The 20,766-nt window shown below is 36.4% G+C and overlaps 1 protein-coding gene across 2 annotated transcripts in view; it reads right to left on the bottom strand.

Annotated features, from left to right (window-relative positions):
• The window catches only part of Ndae1 (Na[+]-driven anion exchanger 1), a 511,154-nt gene that overhangs the window by 453,315 nt on the left and 37,073 nt on the right, over positions 1-20,766 (bottom strand). Inside the window, exon 2 of one of the 2 annotated variants that reach the window (XM_090413203.1) lies at positions 16,650-16,721. The exons of the other annotated variant lie outside the window; for it this stretch is intronic. The gene's annotated coding sequence lies outside the window, so the exon portion shown is untranslated. The remainder of the gene's footprint in view (positions 1-16,649; positions 16,722-20,766) is intronic. 2 annotated transcript variants of the gene reach the window in all.

Here is a 20,766-nt window from a genome sequence, read left to right as displayed (position 1 = left end):
TAAACAAACTCAGCTTTAACAGCGTAGGTAGGAGTCGGGTTCATGATAAGTAAATACAATCAATACTTGAAAAAAGATAATTTAATGAAGAAAACATTCATTTTTTAAATGTCAATGGGCAGCTTGACAATGTTTTTCCTTGACCAGCTTGTCGATGTTGGAATTAGCTATGCGCAGAGTATTCTCGAGATGTTGGTCCGTAATCTGAGTTCTTGTCTTGGACTTCATATACTTCATTCTGAGAACTGCTCACATAAGTATGCGCTTCCTAACAAAGCGCACATCTTTAAAAGCATGCCGGCGAAGATTAGGGAATGCGTCCTCAGAAATGTAGTCTTTGTAAAATGTAAGCAAGGGTACATTAAATAATTTTTCTCTCAAAGAAGAGTTGTTTTGGAGTTCAAGCAGCTCCATTTGTACTGAACCTGGCATTTCGGCAGCATTGACACTGAATGGCATTGAAAATAATGTAAAGAAGACTGTTGGTTACGAAAATTACTAAATCTCTCTTCGAACTCACTTCGCAACGGCTAATTTTGTAGCGTATTCATCAAGGGACGAACAGTTAGACTCAGCGAGAAGCTGAAAATGAGTTAAGTCTTTTTTTTTGCGAGTTGTGCCTCCCAAAGTTTGAGCTTGGCCAGAAAAGCTTTGATATGATCAAACAGTGTGCACCAGTTGACCTTTGGATTGTAGCCGCGTATTTAAGTCATTCATATGCAATGAGATGTTGGTCCCAAAGGCAAAGTCTGTCATCCACTTCGGATCGTTAAATTCCGCAATCTGATTCCCCTTAGTTTATATGAACTGCTGTATTTCGCTCCTTAAGTCAAAAACTCTTAAGAACCTTCCCTCTGCTCAACCAACGCACATCACTATAATAAACCACATGGCCGTGATCAGCTCCGCACTCTTGGAATTGACGATGATTCAATCATCTTGCATAATAATGTTGACGACAGTCACAATAACTTTCATGACATTCTCAAATACAATAGTTTTCGCGCACAAATTCTCCTGGTGGATTAAACAGTAATGGGCGAAATCTTTTCCTTCTAGTTCCGGTTCTTTCCGTAGCAGCGCAACAAACCCTTCATTCTTTTCCACTATAGCAGGGTCACCATCAGTTACCACACCCTCGAGGTTGGTTAAGCTGAGGTCGAAACGCTGGAGCGTTTTCTTGGTGGCTTCAAGAATATCAGTGCCTTTCGTCGTTCCCTTCATAGTTATGAGCGCTAGAAGTTCTTCTGTCACAGTGAATTGTTGATCAATGCCACTTACAAAGATAGTCAGTTGTGCTGTATCCTTCACATCTGTGCTCTCATCTAAAGCAAGTGAATATGACGTAAATTCAGAGGTTTTTTTAAAGTTCCTTCAACGTCATTGGCAAGTTCTTCTACACGTCGTGCTACAGTTACTCCAGACAAACTCGGTTTTTTAAACACGTCCTTATTATTTGGGCACAGAATATCCCCAGCAGCGATGAGACACTCTTTCACAAACTCGCGGTCCAAGGCTTTTAAATTTTTAGCAATTTTTTCAGCAATTACATAACTTACTTTGACGCACGCTTCGCTCTCTTCCCCTCTGCCTTTTAAGAGTACCCTGCTGGCATTTTAAATCAATTTGGAGACGGTTCACTTTGTCCACACGAAGCCGCCCTTGAAGGTGATGGAAATTGGATCCATGCTTTGTCTCATAGTGTCATTTTATATTGTATTCTTTTGATACTGACACTGACTCACGACAAATTAAACACTGGCTTATCGTCGATCGGCACAAGAAAGTACAAATTGGTCCACTTTTCATTAAAAACTCGACAAGAATCACTTGCTTTACGCTTTTTTACTTGTAGACGCCACAGTGATGGAAGGTGAACCCAAAAATGATCCAAAATGGCCGTGTAACGGTTATCAGCCACTGAACATGTCTCACTAATGAAAAAAAGTCTGACAATATAAAACCACAATAGGCTATGGCTGACACGACGAACCTGCGTGAGCTTATACACGAATATCACACTGTTCACGACTGGCTGTGGATGAGATACTCTTGTATTTATCTGAAAATAACGAAGTATCGAGAACCTTCGAGATGTATCTGGAAGGCACTGGACAGCGTACTCGAACGAACTACTGCTTCAGCCATCTACCTGCGACGTTAGTACTAGTACTTAAGTACCGCTTGTTGAAGAAGTATGTCTATTTAATATTTATTTTTCTAGGATTTTATGTAAAGTATCAAATGCGCAGCATTCCTTGTGAATCTGGAAAGCACTTACAATTCTAAATACCGGAGTATAGCTTAGTGGCCCGAGGCTTCATTGAAATTATTTTTTATTTAATCGCGTTTTAATGTTTAGTAGTTATTTTTTCAAAATGGCCGGCGGGCCACGGCAAAGAGCTCCACGGGCCATGCGTTGAAGACCCCTGAGTTAGAGTATCTGCTCTCCACCAACGGACTGCAGATTCGAATCCCGCTTTGGCTATGTTGTTTGCATCTTTACTCATCTTACTGGAGACCTGAAGTGCTTGAAAAAGTTCTGTTTAGTCTCCAGATCAGGGTTTCTGGATTATGTAAAAAATGAATAAGAATATCCAATACATATAACATAAAAAAAAATCTTAGTCATCCACAGTACTTATGTATAATATCTTTTCGTGAGTGGCAGTAACAAATGAATAAAAAAAAAAAAAAAAAAAAAAAAAAAAAAAAATTGTTAATTTCTCTCCCACCTCCAAAAACTTAATCACTACCAATTAAACTGCTTGCAATCCAATGGAACTGTAATTCAGTTTTGGTAGTGGTGATCACTTATTCGTAAATTCTGATTTCTGCTCGCTTTGTGTTCAGAAAACATCAGTAGCGTTTTTTGCCGCCAACTTTGTAATTACTCATTAATGTCAACTCCGGTATAGATGTTTCTATTTTGTATTAGACCAACGACGTACAGTGTTCATATCTACTGTAGATTCGCCATAAAAAATAAATAATAAACTTACAATCAGCGGTGAATCTCAACATCATCAATCTCCCTGGTATACATCCTCGATACTATGACAGTATTATATTACACTATAAAATTTGCATTATTAATCTGTTAACAATTTTCCTTCAAATTAGTCTAGCACTTATCAGCACTCCCAAAATTGCCAGATCTTATATTTCCATCTTCGATGGCAAACCAGCAGCGCGAACACCCATACCTAGAGACATGAAATACTCGCCCTTAGGGGGATGCGGCAGAGGAGTCGCATGCCAGTTGTATTAAAATACCGTGATCTTTCTAATCAGGAGACTCTACCCGTCCTTAGGGATGGAACAGGGGAAGGAAGTGCACTTCTGACAATCAGCTTAGATCTTGGTCGTTATTCTACCATCTGGACCATACCATTTAAATCAGCTCTGTTTGCATATTATCAAATATGCTGCATAACTCTTATATGGAACACATAGTAGAGAAATTCCTTTTTGATTCTCACATTGAGTTTTATTTCCTTTTCTAAAAGATGTGAGCCATGAAAGCTCTACTCCAATCCTCCGAAATTCAACCTTCTGAATTATGCATTTTGTATCAACATTTTTATACATCTATATTTGAACATTTCTGATCACGTATCATGTGCTACAGCCAATTCCACATTTCAGGCTTTTTTTTTCCTTTCCGCTTATCGTAAATATGATACATATTCTTAACTGCATTTCTCTGAAAATTTTCTACTACTGTTCAGTCACTGATTTTCATTTCAAAGCAATTACTCCCGATAACCAGAATATCTTCAGTGTGTTTTCCTGTCACTTTATCATAATTTGTACTGCACCCCAGATACTCTCTTCTGTATTCTTACCAAAGCAGACCCGTGATCTTTGTTTAGCTACTTTTACACATAGCTTAGCTTTCTTACACTCCGCTCTGTTTTCTTTCTTGGGCATTTGCCGACTTTCCAAAGGCTTTTTTCTTTTCCAGGATTGTCCCTTCAATTTCTCCACTATGGATGCTAGGACAGTCCTGGATTTTGAACCGCTCAAAATCCAGGATAGTTCTTCATTTCGAACCTGCAAAAGGTGCTCGACTTTATTTTTAAACTTTCTTACATATTTTTCTTTTCGATATATTTATTTTTATCCTGTTTAAAACTAAGTGATCAACCTGCAATTTCAAATTCTGTTTATACTCATGTCACGAACATGAGTGAAGATTATTATCAAAGATAATATAATGAATTATTTTCTTTTCTCCTGTTTTTTTGTGGGCATATCTATGTTAAGACATGGTTGTAACGACTAGTTCCTGTCCTAAAAAGAAATCCAGCTCCTTTACCATTATTATCAGCTATGCCTTTTCTCGAAAATATCCCCCAAACCTTTCCATATGCCTGGGATTCATTTCTTGCCCTGCTGTTTACATCTCCGACAAGGACCAGATTTTCATTTTCTTTGTCAGCTTCGTTCACTAATTTGATTCCAGGATTTCTCTACTACTTCCTTAGTACATTTTCATTGTCCAATTCCTCTTTTTTAAATATTTGATAATTAGTCGACTTATGTTGCCTGCATCCTGGAGACTTTGTTTTGAAGAAAATTATATAAACCTCTTTTTTTTCTCTCTCTCTCTCCAGTGACATGCTTGTATAATGAATGGTAATTCAACAACTGCTATTCAGTGAATTTTCTTTTTCTTTAATTTCGTTTTTGATGGAACCTTCATAGCCGCCTCCACGAACTGCATCGATTAACGGTCGATCAAATTTAAAATGGATCGTTTCCCAGATTAAAATCATAAGAATATTTCAACCCAATCGGCCTAAATTAAAAGGTGGGTGGGTGTCTTCCACAGATTTGCCTACAGTTCTCGCCGTACAGTCAATTTTGATCAAATTTAAAGTTTAGCATAATAATTATTACGCTGCTCATTGTTCACTAAGAATTTTGGCCCAATCCAATTTTTTGGAAGGAGGGATGCAGAAAGTAGAATACTAAAAAAACATCCAACAGAAGAAGCAATGGAGGTTAGCGTGAGAATGCTAGGACTATTTCGCGGCACTTTTTTTTTTTTTTGAAACCGAAAGAACTACGAAGACTCTCAAAATGGGAATGTTTTGAACGCACATTATAAATTCCTCTGAAATTTTAGCACCGCAGCTATGATAACAAAAACCCTGACCTCTGGAGTCAGCATTCCACATGATCTCACAAATGTTCAATGGGATTCAAAATCACAAGAATTAGGCAGCTAAGATAGCACGCGGTATGCATAGATACGCTCTTAGACCCATGATTGCACAATATGAGCCTTGTGACATGGGACGTTGTCTTGCTAGAACAGTTCAGATCCACCAGGCTACTTCTGACACCGTATAGGGCAATACATGGTCCGAAACAATCTCAACATAAGAATTAGCGGTCAAAGTGTTCAATGGGAATGAGAGAACCCAGTAATGTCCGCGAGAACAATCCCCATACCAGGATACAGTCAGTCTAATTGGCAAAAATATATTGCTCATGAGTATACAGGGTGGTTCAAAATTCCACGTACAAACTTTGAGGGGAGGTAGAGAACATCAAAATCAACCATATTCACAAAGGAAAGCATGACCGGAAACGCCACCCAAAAGTGACAGGTGGTGCTGTTCGCCCGCGCTCTAGGTGAGCAATTGGGGCTTCCTCATTCAAGCTTTCGACGTCGTACGAAGAACATGCATCGTTTTACGAACACTGAGATGGCAGACATGCACATCGTTCACGGGTTAGCTGACGGTAATGGACGAGCCGCTGTACGAATGTATCACGAAAGGTACCCAAACAGATGTGTACCGCATCACCAAATGTTTGCATCAGAATTTGTGTGACTATGGATCATTCAGGAATCGCAGGCATGATAGTGGGCGGCCACGATCAACGCCAAATACCGCCATGGAAGAGTAGGTGTTGCATGCGATGGACAATAATCCAGAAACATGCACACGTGCCGTTGCCTCTGCTATAGGAGTATCTCGATCCAGTGTATTGCGCGTTTTGCACTCTGAGTACTTGCATTCATTTCATCTGCAACGGGTACAGTTACTGATGGCCGCAGATTATCCTCGACATGTGGAATTCGCGCAGTGGTTTCTGCATAAAAGTGCCATAGGCCCGGGATTTTCCAACTTGTGCATTTTTCATGGATGAAGCTTCATTTACCCGTGAAGGGGTCTTCAATCACTACAATGCTCATCGCCGCTGCTAATATCCGGGAACCTCCAGGTTTTTTTCGAAAATGTACAATCAATGCGTCGTTGGTGTCAGGCATGCATCACTGCTAATTGTCGTAACTTTGAGCACGTCATGTGAAACCATATTATGTATCCAACTACTATTGAACTGTTCAGTTACGCCTAATAAAAAGTTTTTTACACTACTTACTGCCTTGTGTTATTTCTGTATCTTTGTGTCCCTGTTAGTACCTTCCGGTAGTGTTTCCAGTCATGCTTTCCTATGTGAATATGGTTGATTTTGATGTTCTCTACCTCCCCACAAAATTTGTACGTGGAATTTTGAACCCCCCTGTATATTTTACGGTAACAAATCAAATCCAGAACTCCAATTCAAAAAAATCATTGGGTTAACAAAAGTTTAATCTAGATATCTATTTCAAACAATAGTAGCAATTAAGATTAGGAACAGGAGAGTAGACGAGAGTACCACAGACGACAACTACTACTACCCAAGATCTACAATCGTAGCTAGAAATAAACTTTCACCGGTTTATCCATTTATTTAGTGTGTAACTGCCATGAGGCTCATACGGCAGGAATGACACTCTTATTAAATCAATACATTTACTGCTTGTAATGTATTTCTGAATGTAAACTGTGTTTATTCTCTGGCCACTTTTTCTCGTCAATTGAAAAGCTTTTATATTTTCGGCGTCTTAGACGAGATTCGAACATACGTTTTTTTCCAACTAAAGGCCAGTGCTGTTACCGACTTAGCTATAGTGACTAACTACGAAGGATATTCCACTGCATTCTGTATTCGCTTCACATATATTATGATAGTACACCATAATCAAAAAACAAGCCGGCCGAAATAACGCGCGATTATGCATGTCCCCCTCCCCGCCTACAGTTTCCATCAGGGTAAACACGGAATCATTGGAAGAAAATCTTAAACGCAAGACAATGACCATTAGCAGCAGCATCAATGAAAGAACGATAGGAGTAACACCAGAATTACAGAAATATCACGCTAACATATCATTAATCGGACAATGAAACTTATTTCTGTATGGTACCACGGATATATCGACATATATTCTAAGTTTATGTTCTGGATCTAAACAGCAGAGCAGGAAAAAGAATACCAGACATTGAAATGTTTTTGAAAAATTTGAAGAAAAGTGCAAAGCTAGCAATAGTGGTACTTTTATTGTATTTTTTTTAAATGAGAATCACACCCCAAAAGATGGTCACAACCTAGTGGCAGCCGTACCTTCCGACATTCATGCAATGGGAGAGACACAGAAGTAGTACGAACCTATATAGGTTCGTACTACTGCTGTGTCTCTCCCAGAAGTAGTACGAACCTATATATGCCACTCACTTCCGGTTCTCGCAGTATTTCTTGTATTTTTTTGATTCCTTTAAGCTAACAAATTGTTACAACGTAAGCTGAGTAACAATATGGAGATATTACTGCATATTCATATATATATACTGTATATATATATATATATATATATATATATATATATATATATATATATATATATATATATATATATATATATATATATATATATATATATATACTAGACTTTCATACTGTATTTTGGCCGCCCAGAGACGGCGACGACAACGCTCAATGGGAAATTTCGTCCGATAAATCTTAAATCCTTTATGTCCATAATATATTAATATATAATTGTGAATTGGGGTGGGAAGCATAAAAAATATCCCCGGCAATTACACACACTATACAAGAGAATATTCAAGAAAATCTTCATTCATACTGCAAACTCTGATTTAATTTCCTCAAAGTCGGTAGATATGCCTTTATAACGTACGTATCTTCTTCTTCGATGAAATATAATGTTATTGCATTAGTCTCAATGACCATATCCTTAGACAAAACGAGGTATCTGTAAAAGTCTCAGGCAAAAAAAAAAAAAAAAATGTATCTTGCTGCGCAAATTTTCACATACCTTCCAGGCACCAAGAATCTTCAATCTTAACGGAGAGCTCAGAAATGAAAAATACGAAGCAACCTTGAAGAGAGAAGATTTAGACTATTTTCTTGGAGCAATGAATGACACTGAAACATTGCTCCCGTTTACCTCGATACATACTAACGCACTTCAAAGTGGTAATACTTTGCTAATACTCAATGTAAAAAAAAAAGAAAGTTATTCCCAATATATATAATAATTATCTCCAATCTGTGCTACTTATTCTATATAACATGTACGGTAAAAGAACACAGTGCATATATTTACTTACATACATTTCACAAAATGCAACAGGTTAACTCAACTGGTGTATCAAGACGTTTGAAGTATACATAATAACGCATGAATTTTGAATGCTACAAAATTAATCCTTTATTCATTTTGTAGCATTCTAGAGCAGATCTCTGCTTTCTAATGCAAATCTCACAATTACAGTAATACATGAATATCATATCATGCAGTACTCAGTACAAATTTTTATTTAAAAAAAATGTAAACAATGTAATTTGGCAGTAGCAATTGCATTATATTTACATATGTAATTGTCTAAGTAAATATAGGTCATTCATGGAGTTCGAGCCACTGTCACCAAAGAGGGATTAAAGATTCTTGGGTTTGAAAAGTTGGAACATTTGTTTATAGGGGTGATAATTTTGTCGTCTTTCATTTAGGAATATGCTCACGTGTGGTTTCTATGAAATGTTGAGCACATCGTATTTAATATGAAGATGTGGATATCCTACAGTTATTGAGAAAGGTGAGGGACTGCAACACAAAAGCTAGATTCCGTGATTGAACAGCAGCAGCAGTAAATGTGTCGAAAATAGATTGGACAACAGCCACAAAAATTCGAACAAATCAAGATAGCGAACACTGAACAATAAAGGAAGATTAAGAGCTGCGAAAGAGTAACAAACAAAAACAAAAAAAAGTCAAATCAGATCGAAATTAGATGTCAAATGAATAAAAAAGGAATTATGTTTGAGAAGAAAACGAATTAATTATTGGGTAAAGAACCACTTTAGACAACTTCTTCAAAATGACAACAAGATAAAACAAATCGGAAGGGGCGGGTTCGAATAGATGAGAAAATATCAAAATTCTGAATGTTTAGGAAGTGATGTTTTTCTGTATTTGTATATTGTAACCATGAAAAATGTATGCCAAGTGGTTAAGATATATGCAGTGGTAGCTTTTGTCATTCTAAGACAGAGGTGTCAACTAATGTTTGCATAAGATCGACACTGTCCATACAGGTATACCTGCGATCTACCATTTTCAAAATTGGAGTATAAGATTACTAATTTATGTTTAGACAAAGAAAAAAATATAACATTATTTAAGTTAAGGGATATTACATCCCATATTGTTTCATGCCGAATATAGAAACTATATAAAGTTTGGCGATTCCAAGTGTAAGCAAATACCTGGATAGAGCAGCACCTGACCCATTTGGTAGTGCAAGCTGAGGCAACTCATAGCAAGGGTGGAGCAAGCTCCGATCACTATTTTTGGTATTTACCCATAATATGAAACCCAGATCCTAGGAGTTGTATTACTGTTCTACATTATGAGAGATGGTCACTACCCAGACCGGTTTCGACCTTTATTGAGGTCTCATCAGTGAGTAGGTAGACCTTTATATAGTTTCTATATTCGGCATTAAACTCTGAGTTTCTTATTCGGCTAAGAAACAATATGGGATGTAATATCCCTTAACTTAAATAAGTTCATGTCGCCTAATTAAAGCCTTTGGCTCTTCATATAATTAGTAATCGTAATATTATTTATTATTATTACAAGATATTATAATTATCGTAATATTAATTAGTTATAATGCTTAAAAGAATATTACAGTTTTTTAACCATACTGATTAAAATAAACATTTCATTTTGAACTTCCTGATGAACTAGCATTCCTTATTCTACACTGCAACGAGTTTGGGCGATGTCAACTGCATCTGTAGATTCGCCCAACTGAAGTGAAAAGGCCTGACAATCCTTAATATCCTGCATTAGTTGCTCTTTTAGATCCGAATTTATTTCTTCTACTCGTTCTGTAACTGTATTTCGTTGATAGCAGCAACTATTTCTGATTTATTTTCAAAATTACAAAACAACGATTCAGCTGCTTCAAGAAATGCTTTTTAAAAATTGCGCCATCATTAAAGGGTTTTTTTATGTTTAGCAAGAATATGGCTGACTGTTAACGATGCAGTTGTTGCTGTCTCTGAGTTCGATATTATTTTAACGAAACATAACTGCTGTGATGACAAACTTTTCTTAAATTCTTGAATTTTGACTTTTCGTAAATCACTGTTACGTGGATACGCCGTTTCATAGCTGCTGTGCACCGATTTAAAGTGTCGTTCCAAGTTCCCCTTTTTTTCGGCAGAGAAACACTTCCATTGCAAATCAAACAACAACATTTGTTTGATTCGCAATGGAAGACTTGCACCGAAACTGAAGAGCTGCTAAACATTTAAAATATTTTGAGTATTTTACATTTATATTTAAATGTTTTGTGAATATGCTTGGTAATCGCAAAATAAATCTGAAAGATTATTTTCGAAATTTTACGCATTCTTTATGAGAAGTAACTTCTCTAAAAAACCAGCACACTTGTTCGTCATATATTCTTAAGAAATCGGTCTTTTTAAAAGAAATCTTATAGTCGTAATATTCGTTGCTTTTTTTTTGTGTGTGTGTGTGTGGACCAGTCAAGACTAAAAGATTGCACAATATACTGAGGAAGGAGAACTGTTCAAAATAAAATCATGTAAGGGATAAGAAAAGTTCTTGATATTCTCCTATTTCTCATATAAACTAATGTTTAAAAGTTTAAACTTTTAACATTATTCACTAAATTATTCATTTCGTAATACCATTAATTATTAGATACATCGCTGACACTCCGAATATTAATTAAATTATAGCATAAATGCATTTCTTATCAGCCACGAAGAATTCTATGACTAAAGCTGTCACCTAGCAACAAGAACATTTCGCTGAGTTACACATGCATGTACTTGGACACGTGCATAAGCCGTTAAAATGTACCTTGCACATATCCACCTTATCTGTTACGATATCACACAGTAGCTCTACATCTGATTTATGATCTGTTGATTACTTTTAGGTCGACATGTTTACTGCTTGTTTTGAGGACTGGTTGCAATGTTTTTCTAAAATGTTCACATAAGTAGATTTATAAGACTCAAAGTGATATCAAAAGGTGTATATATAAATATATGTGTGTATAAAGTGAAAGCAACGAAACAGAATTCTAGAAACATTGAAATTGAAGTCTGATGGAATGTATTTCTTAGTGATAACGCTCTTCATCAGCAAGAGAATGTAAATTAAATTCAGAACTTCGCGAACTCTGCTTCAGCACAACTTACAGTGCATGTGTTGTAATGCATTCTTTAAATCGCTGCTCTTTCGATATTAATGGAGGGAAAATTATTTTAAAGCGATAAATAATATACATTTTCACGCTTCACAGTCGTTTGAACGGCTGCGGTAGTCCAAAACGCTGTTACGTGGTGGTATCTAATAAATTAGGGGCACGCATGTCCGTGTGTTCTGGAATATCTACGCCATAACAGCAATTTTTACGAGAATAATGGCATAATTTATAATAAAACAAATCAAATGAGCTAAGAATTGTAGATGATATCGCTGAGTATGCTAAATTCAACTTAGTTTTACTACTACCGAATACTTAAGCAAAGAATAAAATCAAGTAGAGTGATACACTTTTGACCAGGGAAATCTAATGAAGTGCTCACTAGATGCTGTGTGCTTAATAACATATCTGCTCTCAACAAACAAGCTGTAGGTTCGAATACTGTCGTGGGCACGAATGTATATGATTATTGCCTTTCGATGGTAGTGAATTTTATCGCCCCGCTTATTGGACGCCTGAAAAAAGTTCAGTTTGGTCTCTAGAACAGAATTTCGGAACCAAGAATGAATTTAAAAATACAAAAGGGGAAAAAAAAAATCGAATCTGCCCACGTTTCTGATGTACTATACAAATATATACAAAAATGTGCCAACATGAAAGCATATGCCAACTTCTAAAAAAATATATAATACTGGTAATGGTGAATAAATGAGTAACGATTTTAAATACTACTTATCTTTTTTATAATGCTTAGCTGCATACATATTTTATAGAAATTTATGAGAATTATGAAGTTTTGGTTATTATAAGTTAAAATTATTGTATTATTATAATGTTATTATTATAATGATTGTATTATGTTATTATAAGTTAAAATTACAATATAATACGACATTGGATATCTAAATCACGCCGAAGTGAATGACTACATTTACTGACATTGAACTGATATTCATTTTCTCATGCCCACAATTTCAGCCTATTTAAATCATTCTGCAAGTATTGCATATTAGCAGCATGCCTGATTACCCTAACTATCTTTGCATCATCAGCAAATAGCTTGTCAGATCTTTCCCAATATCAGTACTGTACAGATTGAATAACAGTGAATCAAGTACTGACCCTTATGGCACACCACTGGTTACCTTAAATCTTGCAGACTCACACATCCCCCTGCATGTGTGTATCCATAACCCAAACCCTTATTCTCCAATTCATGCAACAGTCTATCATGCTGTATTCTGTCAAAATTATTATGTGCATGGAATTTGTACTGAGAGAAAGTTTATTGCTTAAATGCAGGTAGAGTGCTAAATCGAACAACTAAATAGAGAACACACTTAATATTTGGCCTGAATTGCAAAGAAACATCTAAATGGGGAAACCGTAACACGCTAGCAACTACCATCTGCGTAGCCGTTGATATGACAACACGTGCCCGTGGTTGGAAAGATTTTGGTTCTAGTCCATCTAGTACCTGCAAAATATAAGGGCTTTTCAACTGAAGGGAAGTTGGCCGATCTTATAAGGTGGAGGAGAAGGATTTTCTCTCCCAAACTGATTTCATTTTTCTATAAAAGAAATCTTTCAGATAACACAAGCAGATTACAGGTGAGATAGGATTAAATGGCCTTTTCGTTACCAAGAGTGAGTGTATGTAAGCCAAGTTACTTGGACATGATAGGTCATCGGGTCTAACCACGTTTAAGAGAAAGATGCAGCAAATACTGTAGCGTAGTTTCTTATATTCATCATATAAGATGCATACATAAATGAATAGGAGCAAAGCAAAAAGTTCATGCATGCATAGAAAGATGAACTTCAAGAAAGTGCCATCCATGATATTAAAAAGTGTGAGGGTTAAAAAAAAAAAAAAAAAAAAAGGGAAAATGGTATCGCATGCTGTTGCGATGGTAAGTTTGTAATACCACAACGTAACATAAATTAATCAAAACACTTCCTAACATAAATAAAAATCCTAACTAGAGAAGAATGAGCTCACCTGGCATCAAAAAGTTTTAAAATATGTTAATTAGCTTCTTTTTTCTTTTTTTCCCCGCAAACATTTCACGTTTGAAAAGTGAAAAAGTTGTTCAAATATAACTTTCAGCATGTAGTGCAACCTTGGTATTGCACTACATAACAGAAGACGAACTACAATTCTGGAGCTCGTATACATCCGTGAATGAAAATTAGTTCTTCTGGTTAGAGTCCAGACAGAGAAACCCTCTCAATACCATGGAATTTCATTTAAAAGTTGTATTTTTCATAAGCGAGCTTCTCTCGACCGGTACGTAAAATCACAAAATATTTAGAAAGTAAGACTTGCATATATATACCGTGTGTGTGTGTGTGTGTGTATATATATATATATATATATATATATATATATATTTTTTTTTTTTTTCCCCTCTCTCACTTGTGATCAATAATTACCACCGGACCGCGAGTTCGTTTATGAAAAACACAATGTTCGGGCAAGGACCACAGGTATTAAAGAGCGCTTCAGGTGATTTCCAGCATAGTCTCGATCCTCGAAAAATACTAATAAAGGAAGAATATATTGAGACGCCTGACCAGAGTTGATCTTGGTGTTGCACGTAGTGCACCACCAAGGCAATTCTTAAGCCGAAGATTACTAGAATATTACATTATAGTAATATATTCCAGCAGTAACAATGGACACTTATTGCATTTATCCTTTGTTAATTTTTGTTGTTCTGAAAACAGACCTATAATAATTACAAAAGACTGGATCAGAAGTGATATGTCAGACTTATTACAGTTGGAGAGACATCTGCTTAAGGAAACAATGTGTTCCTTGTTCGGCACTATTTTGAAATTATTTTATAAATCGATAGCTGTTTTGAACTGTGTTAACGGAAACTTTTATTTTTTTTAAAAAATGCTAGTTCTTGATAAATAGACACCCGAGGTAAATGACTTAATAAGATAAATTCCTCGATGTGGAGAAGAGAGCTCATTTAGCCCCACCAAAAACTTGTTAAAGGAGGAGCAATGCCATAATTAAAGAAAGTCAAAACCAAGGTTAGTTATCAAAACGATCGTGAAGTAAAGTAGCGAAAAAGTGTCTCCATAATAACCAGATAATCATTAAACACAATTTCTTCTTTCTTTCAGGAAGTATCACTGGGTCCAAATTTATCAAAATAAAATATTTAACACATTTAAAACTTGTTCAATAAGTTTAGAAATGAAAATAAATATTCCGTATAAAGACTCAAGTGAAATTGCAATCTAATAAGAAAGAGTGATCCTTAAGACAGACTAAGGTTGGTCTCTCATTACCTCTCCCCTAAATGACAATCTCTTCTGTATCAGAAAAGATTATTCAAGGAGAGTGGAATGAGAAGACAACCCCAAAAGATTTATAAGGAAGAGATAAGTGACAAAAAGGAAATTTATCATTATGAGCTGTCCGATGTACTAATTTCTATTGAAATTAATTCGCCAGTTTCTTCTCTGGCTAGTAATAGAATACATGATTAATGTCGGAGTGTCAAGGGTATGCTAATTAACTTACTCTTCCTTGTAATGGATATACAGTATTGTGATTTTTCTTTAACTGACAGAAAATGCTTTGTAGAGTTTCACTGGTGAAAGTCTGTGATTCTCACTTCTCAAACGAAAGTTGTCAAATATCTGTCATTTCCAGTTAATAGTCGACCGCCATACAATTCTCCAGCTTCAATGCAATTAAAACTCAGTTCTATCTTACAAAAGAAAACTTTCTGTCCATATTCTTACTTCTACAAAGACCAGATGTCATCTGTCTTAGAAAGATTAAAATGATAATCCACTGCAGATGTCATCTGCAGTGGATTATCATTATTATCCTGGTTCTATAACTTGACGTGAATGCGTCACAACAAAAGCATCCTCAATATTTATTCGCCAGGCGAAATTCTCAAACTAAATACTCAGAGCAAAATCCCGCTGTCCTACCTCCGAATATTGTCCTGGTTTCAACGTTTAGGGAAAGGGAAAGGAAGTTTTCAAATCTTATAAGTTCCTTTCCTATCATACACCCTTTCTTTTTCAATTTTGCTTCAGACTTCTATATTAATCCATCTTAAATGAAATAAATGAAAAATACGTATTAACAAGTACGCTAAACTGAGGTACAGTGGTGGATCGTTGGAGGAAACGAAGGAGGCTTAATCTCCATACGGTGGTGATGGGGGGGGGGGGTTTAGAATTTCTGGGTACCATAAACATATTTACTTAAATTGGTGTTGTTTTTTTCCCCATTATACATTACATTCTTTATGATATCACAAGTACCCTTCAAAGTCAACCATTAATGGGTGCATAATCTCACATTTTACAAATGAATGATTACGCCTACTCAACTACTCTGAATTCAGGTTACCTGTACCAGTTGCCAAATATATATTTAGCCACGAGTGCGGGAAAAATACAGAAATGTCAAGCTCTCAATAAATGAACAGTTCACGACATTCTTTTACATTCTACATGGTGAATTTATCCGACTGCGAAAACTTATAATTCTCTTCCGAATGTTGCCAGATGGCAAAAAATATCAACACAGTTGATCAAGGGTTTTCTCCTTAAAAATAAATTAAAGAAAAAAAAAAAAAAAAAAAAAAAATATATATATATATATATATATACACACACACACACACACACACACACTAGGGGGCTCCGCCCCCCCCCCCCTCACGCCTACGGCGTCCAACCCCCGAGTTCCGGACTGGTAGACCGGTTCTCCTTCAATTCTGCTGACTCGAAAGGGGGAGGGGGGTTCCCAATAAGTTTAAGGAGAAGTATGATAGGCATTACGTCAATAATAGTTGGTTAGCATCGGATTCCTGCAAAGAATGTCAGACTTCAACTAGAAACCAGCAATTGATTAAAGACTGAGGGGTCACAGATTGGAGATGTCTAAAGAAATTACAGGTTTGTTAAAAGATGACACAGAGTAAAACCATTTTTTTCAAAAAAATTAATAAATAAAGATAGCAGAAAATAACTTATCATTATTACCAAGGCTCGACAAATATGCTCGGCAACTCGCACGAGGCGAGTAGATTTTCTCAGTTGGCGAGTAGCTGCAGACTGGAAAAAAATATTTTATTTAATAAAAATATCTTTCTAAAAATGTTTCAACTTAAGAAAATTCAGGAATATGAGTAATATAGAGGGCCATTCTAGTAACAGAAATTAATGTAAGAAATTATATTTTCCAAAAAAAAAAAAAAAAAAATCAATGTTGTTTTTACTGTTCTTCCTATTCTTATTGACTTCTTGGAATGGTCCTCATGCAAAGCAAATGCTCTTCAAACACATCACTAATCATTTTATGGAACTTCTATTGACTTATTGGAGAATATCATTAAAAAATGGGAGGAAAAACACTTTGTCGAGTATAATTATTTTTCGCGGTGAGCAAGATTTTGCATAATTTGTTGCGCCCTGGTCATTACTATTCACAAATTAAAAACGGCATTTGAATTAAAAATGAAAGTAGAAAACTTCGAAGGAAGACCAAAATATAGGACAATTGATACATTTTTGGGGTGCTTCAGAAGATCAAAATGTCGAAATATCATAATATCTGGTATACTCAGGGGTGCGCCAGTAGTGTCCTGCGCCTGTGTGCAAAACTTCAGTTGGCGCCCCTATATCCAGTAGCACGCCAGTGGTGTCCGGCGCCTGTGTACAAAACTTTAGTTGGCTCCCCTATCCCCCCCCTTCAATAAAAAAATCACTTTAAAAAAAGTTTTTTTAAAGCATTTCCTCCTCTTTGACGCCTTTACTATCCTGGCGCTATATGTGCAATGTGTGCGTCGCACACACTGCACATATGGCCGGCGCGCCCCTGGGTATACTATTGATAGTATATATCAGAAAATAGGGTAAAAGGTAAGTGATTAAAGCAAAAAAATCTACGGATATGTTTATTTAAGACTCAGAGGGTTAAGTCATTTACAAAAACTTGAGAGAGATGCTGTTATAAAATACTGAGATAGATGAAATCAAAGATCACAAAAAAAAGTTGGTTGAGCAAGTTTGATGTCGAACAATGAATCAATCATAACCAGTAGCTGCGATAATTTTTAGAAGTTCAAAGGAAAGTGAAGAAACGATGGTAGCATTTTTGCAGAACTGCACCATGAAAATATCTGGGATAGTATCGAGTATTTTCAGGAAGGCTTTTGGTGCACCATTCCAAATATGAGAACAGTATTCTAAAGTTGGAATATGTAGGATTTATGTATAGTATTAACAGTTGTGGTCAACAGTAGTATCTTGTACACAAAAAGACATGTTTAAGCAGAAGTTATGCGATAAGATTTCCTGCTAGGAAAGGATAGAGGTGCTACCGAAAATCAGTCCTGTTATACGACCCACAGCAAAAATTTCACTTCCCTTAATTTTCAATGCTCAACTCCTGCCAGAATCATAATTCTCTACTTTGGGTAAGTATACCACTGTGTTTAAGTAGCGAAGTTCATGAGATTGTCTTCACCCAACTGGAAAATGGGAAGGAGATTAGTGTTAACTTGGTTATGGAAGATAGTGAAGCTACGAATGTTTTTGAGCAATACAAGGCTTAACAAATGAGAGAAATGGACTGCAATGTCATTGATGTCGCAACTGTTCAAGCACTGTAATACACACCAAATCTGGAGTGTCTCTTGCCACTTGTAACAGTCTCAGAAAAAAAATAAAATTGGCTATTATGATACACTTGGAAAACCAAGGTAGGAATAGTTATCTGAGATAGAATAAACGATGAATACCTACGTTCTGGCAATAATTATTTCAGTTATTCAGTCAGAGTAAGTATTTCGAACGAGAGAACAGAAACAGCAATCAGATTATGTGAAAGAAATCATGGAGACCATTCCAATTAGCAACACTGTAGTACCAAAGGTAAAGACTGTCAAGACCAAAGGTAAAAGGCATTCCGCAGAAAAGCAAACTTGATCAGGGTAATGCTGAATTTGGTATCAAGAGGAGAGCTGATAACTACAAGAAATTTGAACTGATTAAGTAAAACTCCAGTATATTGGAAGAAGTGTCTGATATTCTGGTGGGTAAATGGACAAAACAATTACTGCTGTTAATGGCTAATCTCATAGCACTGGTTTCAATTTGATCAGTGGAAATGGAGAAGGGAAATCATTTGGAGTTGTGAATATTGAATTCCCAAGGAAGATAACATCAGGTTTGATGAGGATAGACTATGAGTTTGCAGACTGCAGTTTAATGAATAGAAGACAAAGGAAGGATATGATTGAGACATTTAAGCTGTTGAAAGGTTAACACTGAGGAGATTTTTCATATGGTAGAATGAGGGGAAGTAGCAAGGAAAAGAGTTCATCCCTAGAGGTTGCAAAAGGAAATGGTGATTAAAAGGATAAGTAGTAAGTTTTTTTTTGCATGGTGAGTGGTAAGAGCAGGGAATATATTGCCTAAGAGAATAGTAAACCTGAAGACAGTGGATGAGATTAAGGAGAGATATGAGACTTTGTGGTAACATCTCATGATGAGTCATGACTTCATGGAGGTCAGGAAAATAATGATGATAATAATATTTAAGTAATTCTTGGTTGCGTACATCACCACATGTTCTAGGCAACTATTTAAGAATGCTGCTGGTCAGTAATCATCAATAGTTCGATAAAAGGCTTATTGTGGGTACCTGTCTGGCTGGAGCCACGAATCTGAACAGCAGAGCTGACTAGTTTCTCAAAAGGTGAGATATTATGTGTGCTTAATCAGATGAAAAATAACCACTATCGCTTGGCTAAGAGTAGTAACTATGGTCCTAAGATAGTCTATCAGGAACAAGATCGGCATCATTTGAGAACACTTATATAGACAAACATACCTTTCTGTATCAGGAATTGACTGAAACATTTAATGAAGGATGTTCCCAATCCACACCTCGCCAAACTACGCGCATGGAATTCATAAGAATTGGTATTGGCAGTTGAATGCCTATATGGAAGCCACTGATTTCTTCAAAGAACTAGAAAGTTTGTCTACAGTGGTGTCAGGAACACTTGATAAAAGTTATGTGGTCTGACTATTCATGATGCACCTTGTTCTGTACTGATGGTAGGTAGATAGTTTGGCAGGAGTCTCATGAGGCAATGAACTTGCCTTGTAAAAACAAGTTCCTGGAGGTGGTGTGAGGCATGTTTGGTATGAAAGGTCCCCTGATATTGGTGGAAGGTCGAGTATCCTCCAAGGAATATCTGAACATTGTTGCTGATCAGTTCATCCTGCAATGTTGGCTTTCTATTCAGCAGGTGACGGTAGTTTCATGGACGACAATGCTAATGTGCATCGCACAAGAATTGTTCAGCAAGCATGACAGTGACTTCCACCATCTTCCCTAGTCACCACAGAGCTTAAATCTGGACTGCATTACAAATGAATGGAACATGTTAGAAAAGCATATCCAGAACCAAAGTGCTCTTCCTTAAATTTCTGAGCCAGTTAAAGAGCTGTCTGGTATGTTGTAGGCATAGATGCAACTCCACACCTTGTGGAATCAATACCAAACTGCATTTGTTCTAAGACATATGTGGTCCATCACAGTATTCAAATATTCCTTAACTAGCCCCCATGCAACACTGAGCTCTTTTTCTTTCTAATTCTTCCTATCATAGTGCTCCTTCAAGCAAGTTTCCAAATCTGATTTTTCTCTCTCTCTCTCTCTCTCTCTCTCTCTCTCTCCCCTTGAAATCCCATGCAAGGAGAAATTTCTCTTTGCACATCCTGCAAAGCTATGATCAGTCTTACAAATCAGGGTGAAGGATACCATTTCAGTCAACCATTAAATTCTCTGATTTTATAATCCAAATAACCAAAACACTTTCTTTTAAGCAGGAGTATGGCAGGGATTACAAGAATAATGTTATGAATGATAACGATCCAAAGACTCATAGTGGAAGAAAAAACAACACTTTGGACTGCATGCAAATACCTAGTTAATAATGACAAACCAATTTCCCAATGTGACCAAATAATATTATTATTATTATTATTCAGGCCTCCATACAGTCAAAAGACTCATTGTGGGAGGTCCTTCCTAAGAACATAAAGTCTGTCAAGACTCATCGAGGGGAGGTCCCCCCTAAGAAAC

Source organism: Typopeltis vanoorti, chromosome 2 (assembly GCF_054136105.1).
Source record: "Typopeltis vanoorti isolate ZY-2024b chromosome 2, IOZ_Tvanoo_1.0, whole genome shotgun sequence".
In the NCBI taxonomy this organism is placed as follows: domain Eukaryota; kingdom Metazoa; phylum Arthropoda; class Arachnida; order Uropygi; family Thelyphonidae; genus Typopeltis; species Typopeltis vanoorti.
This window is presented reverse-complemented; position numbering and strand designations above follow the sequence as displayed.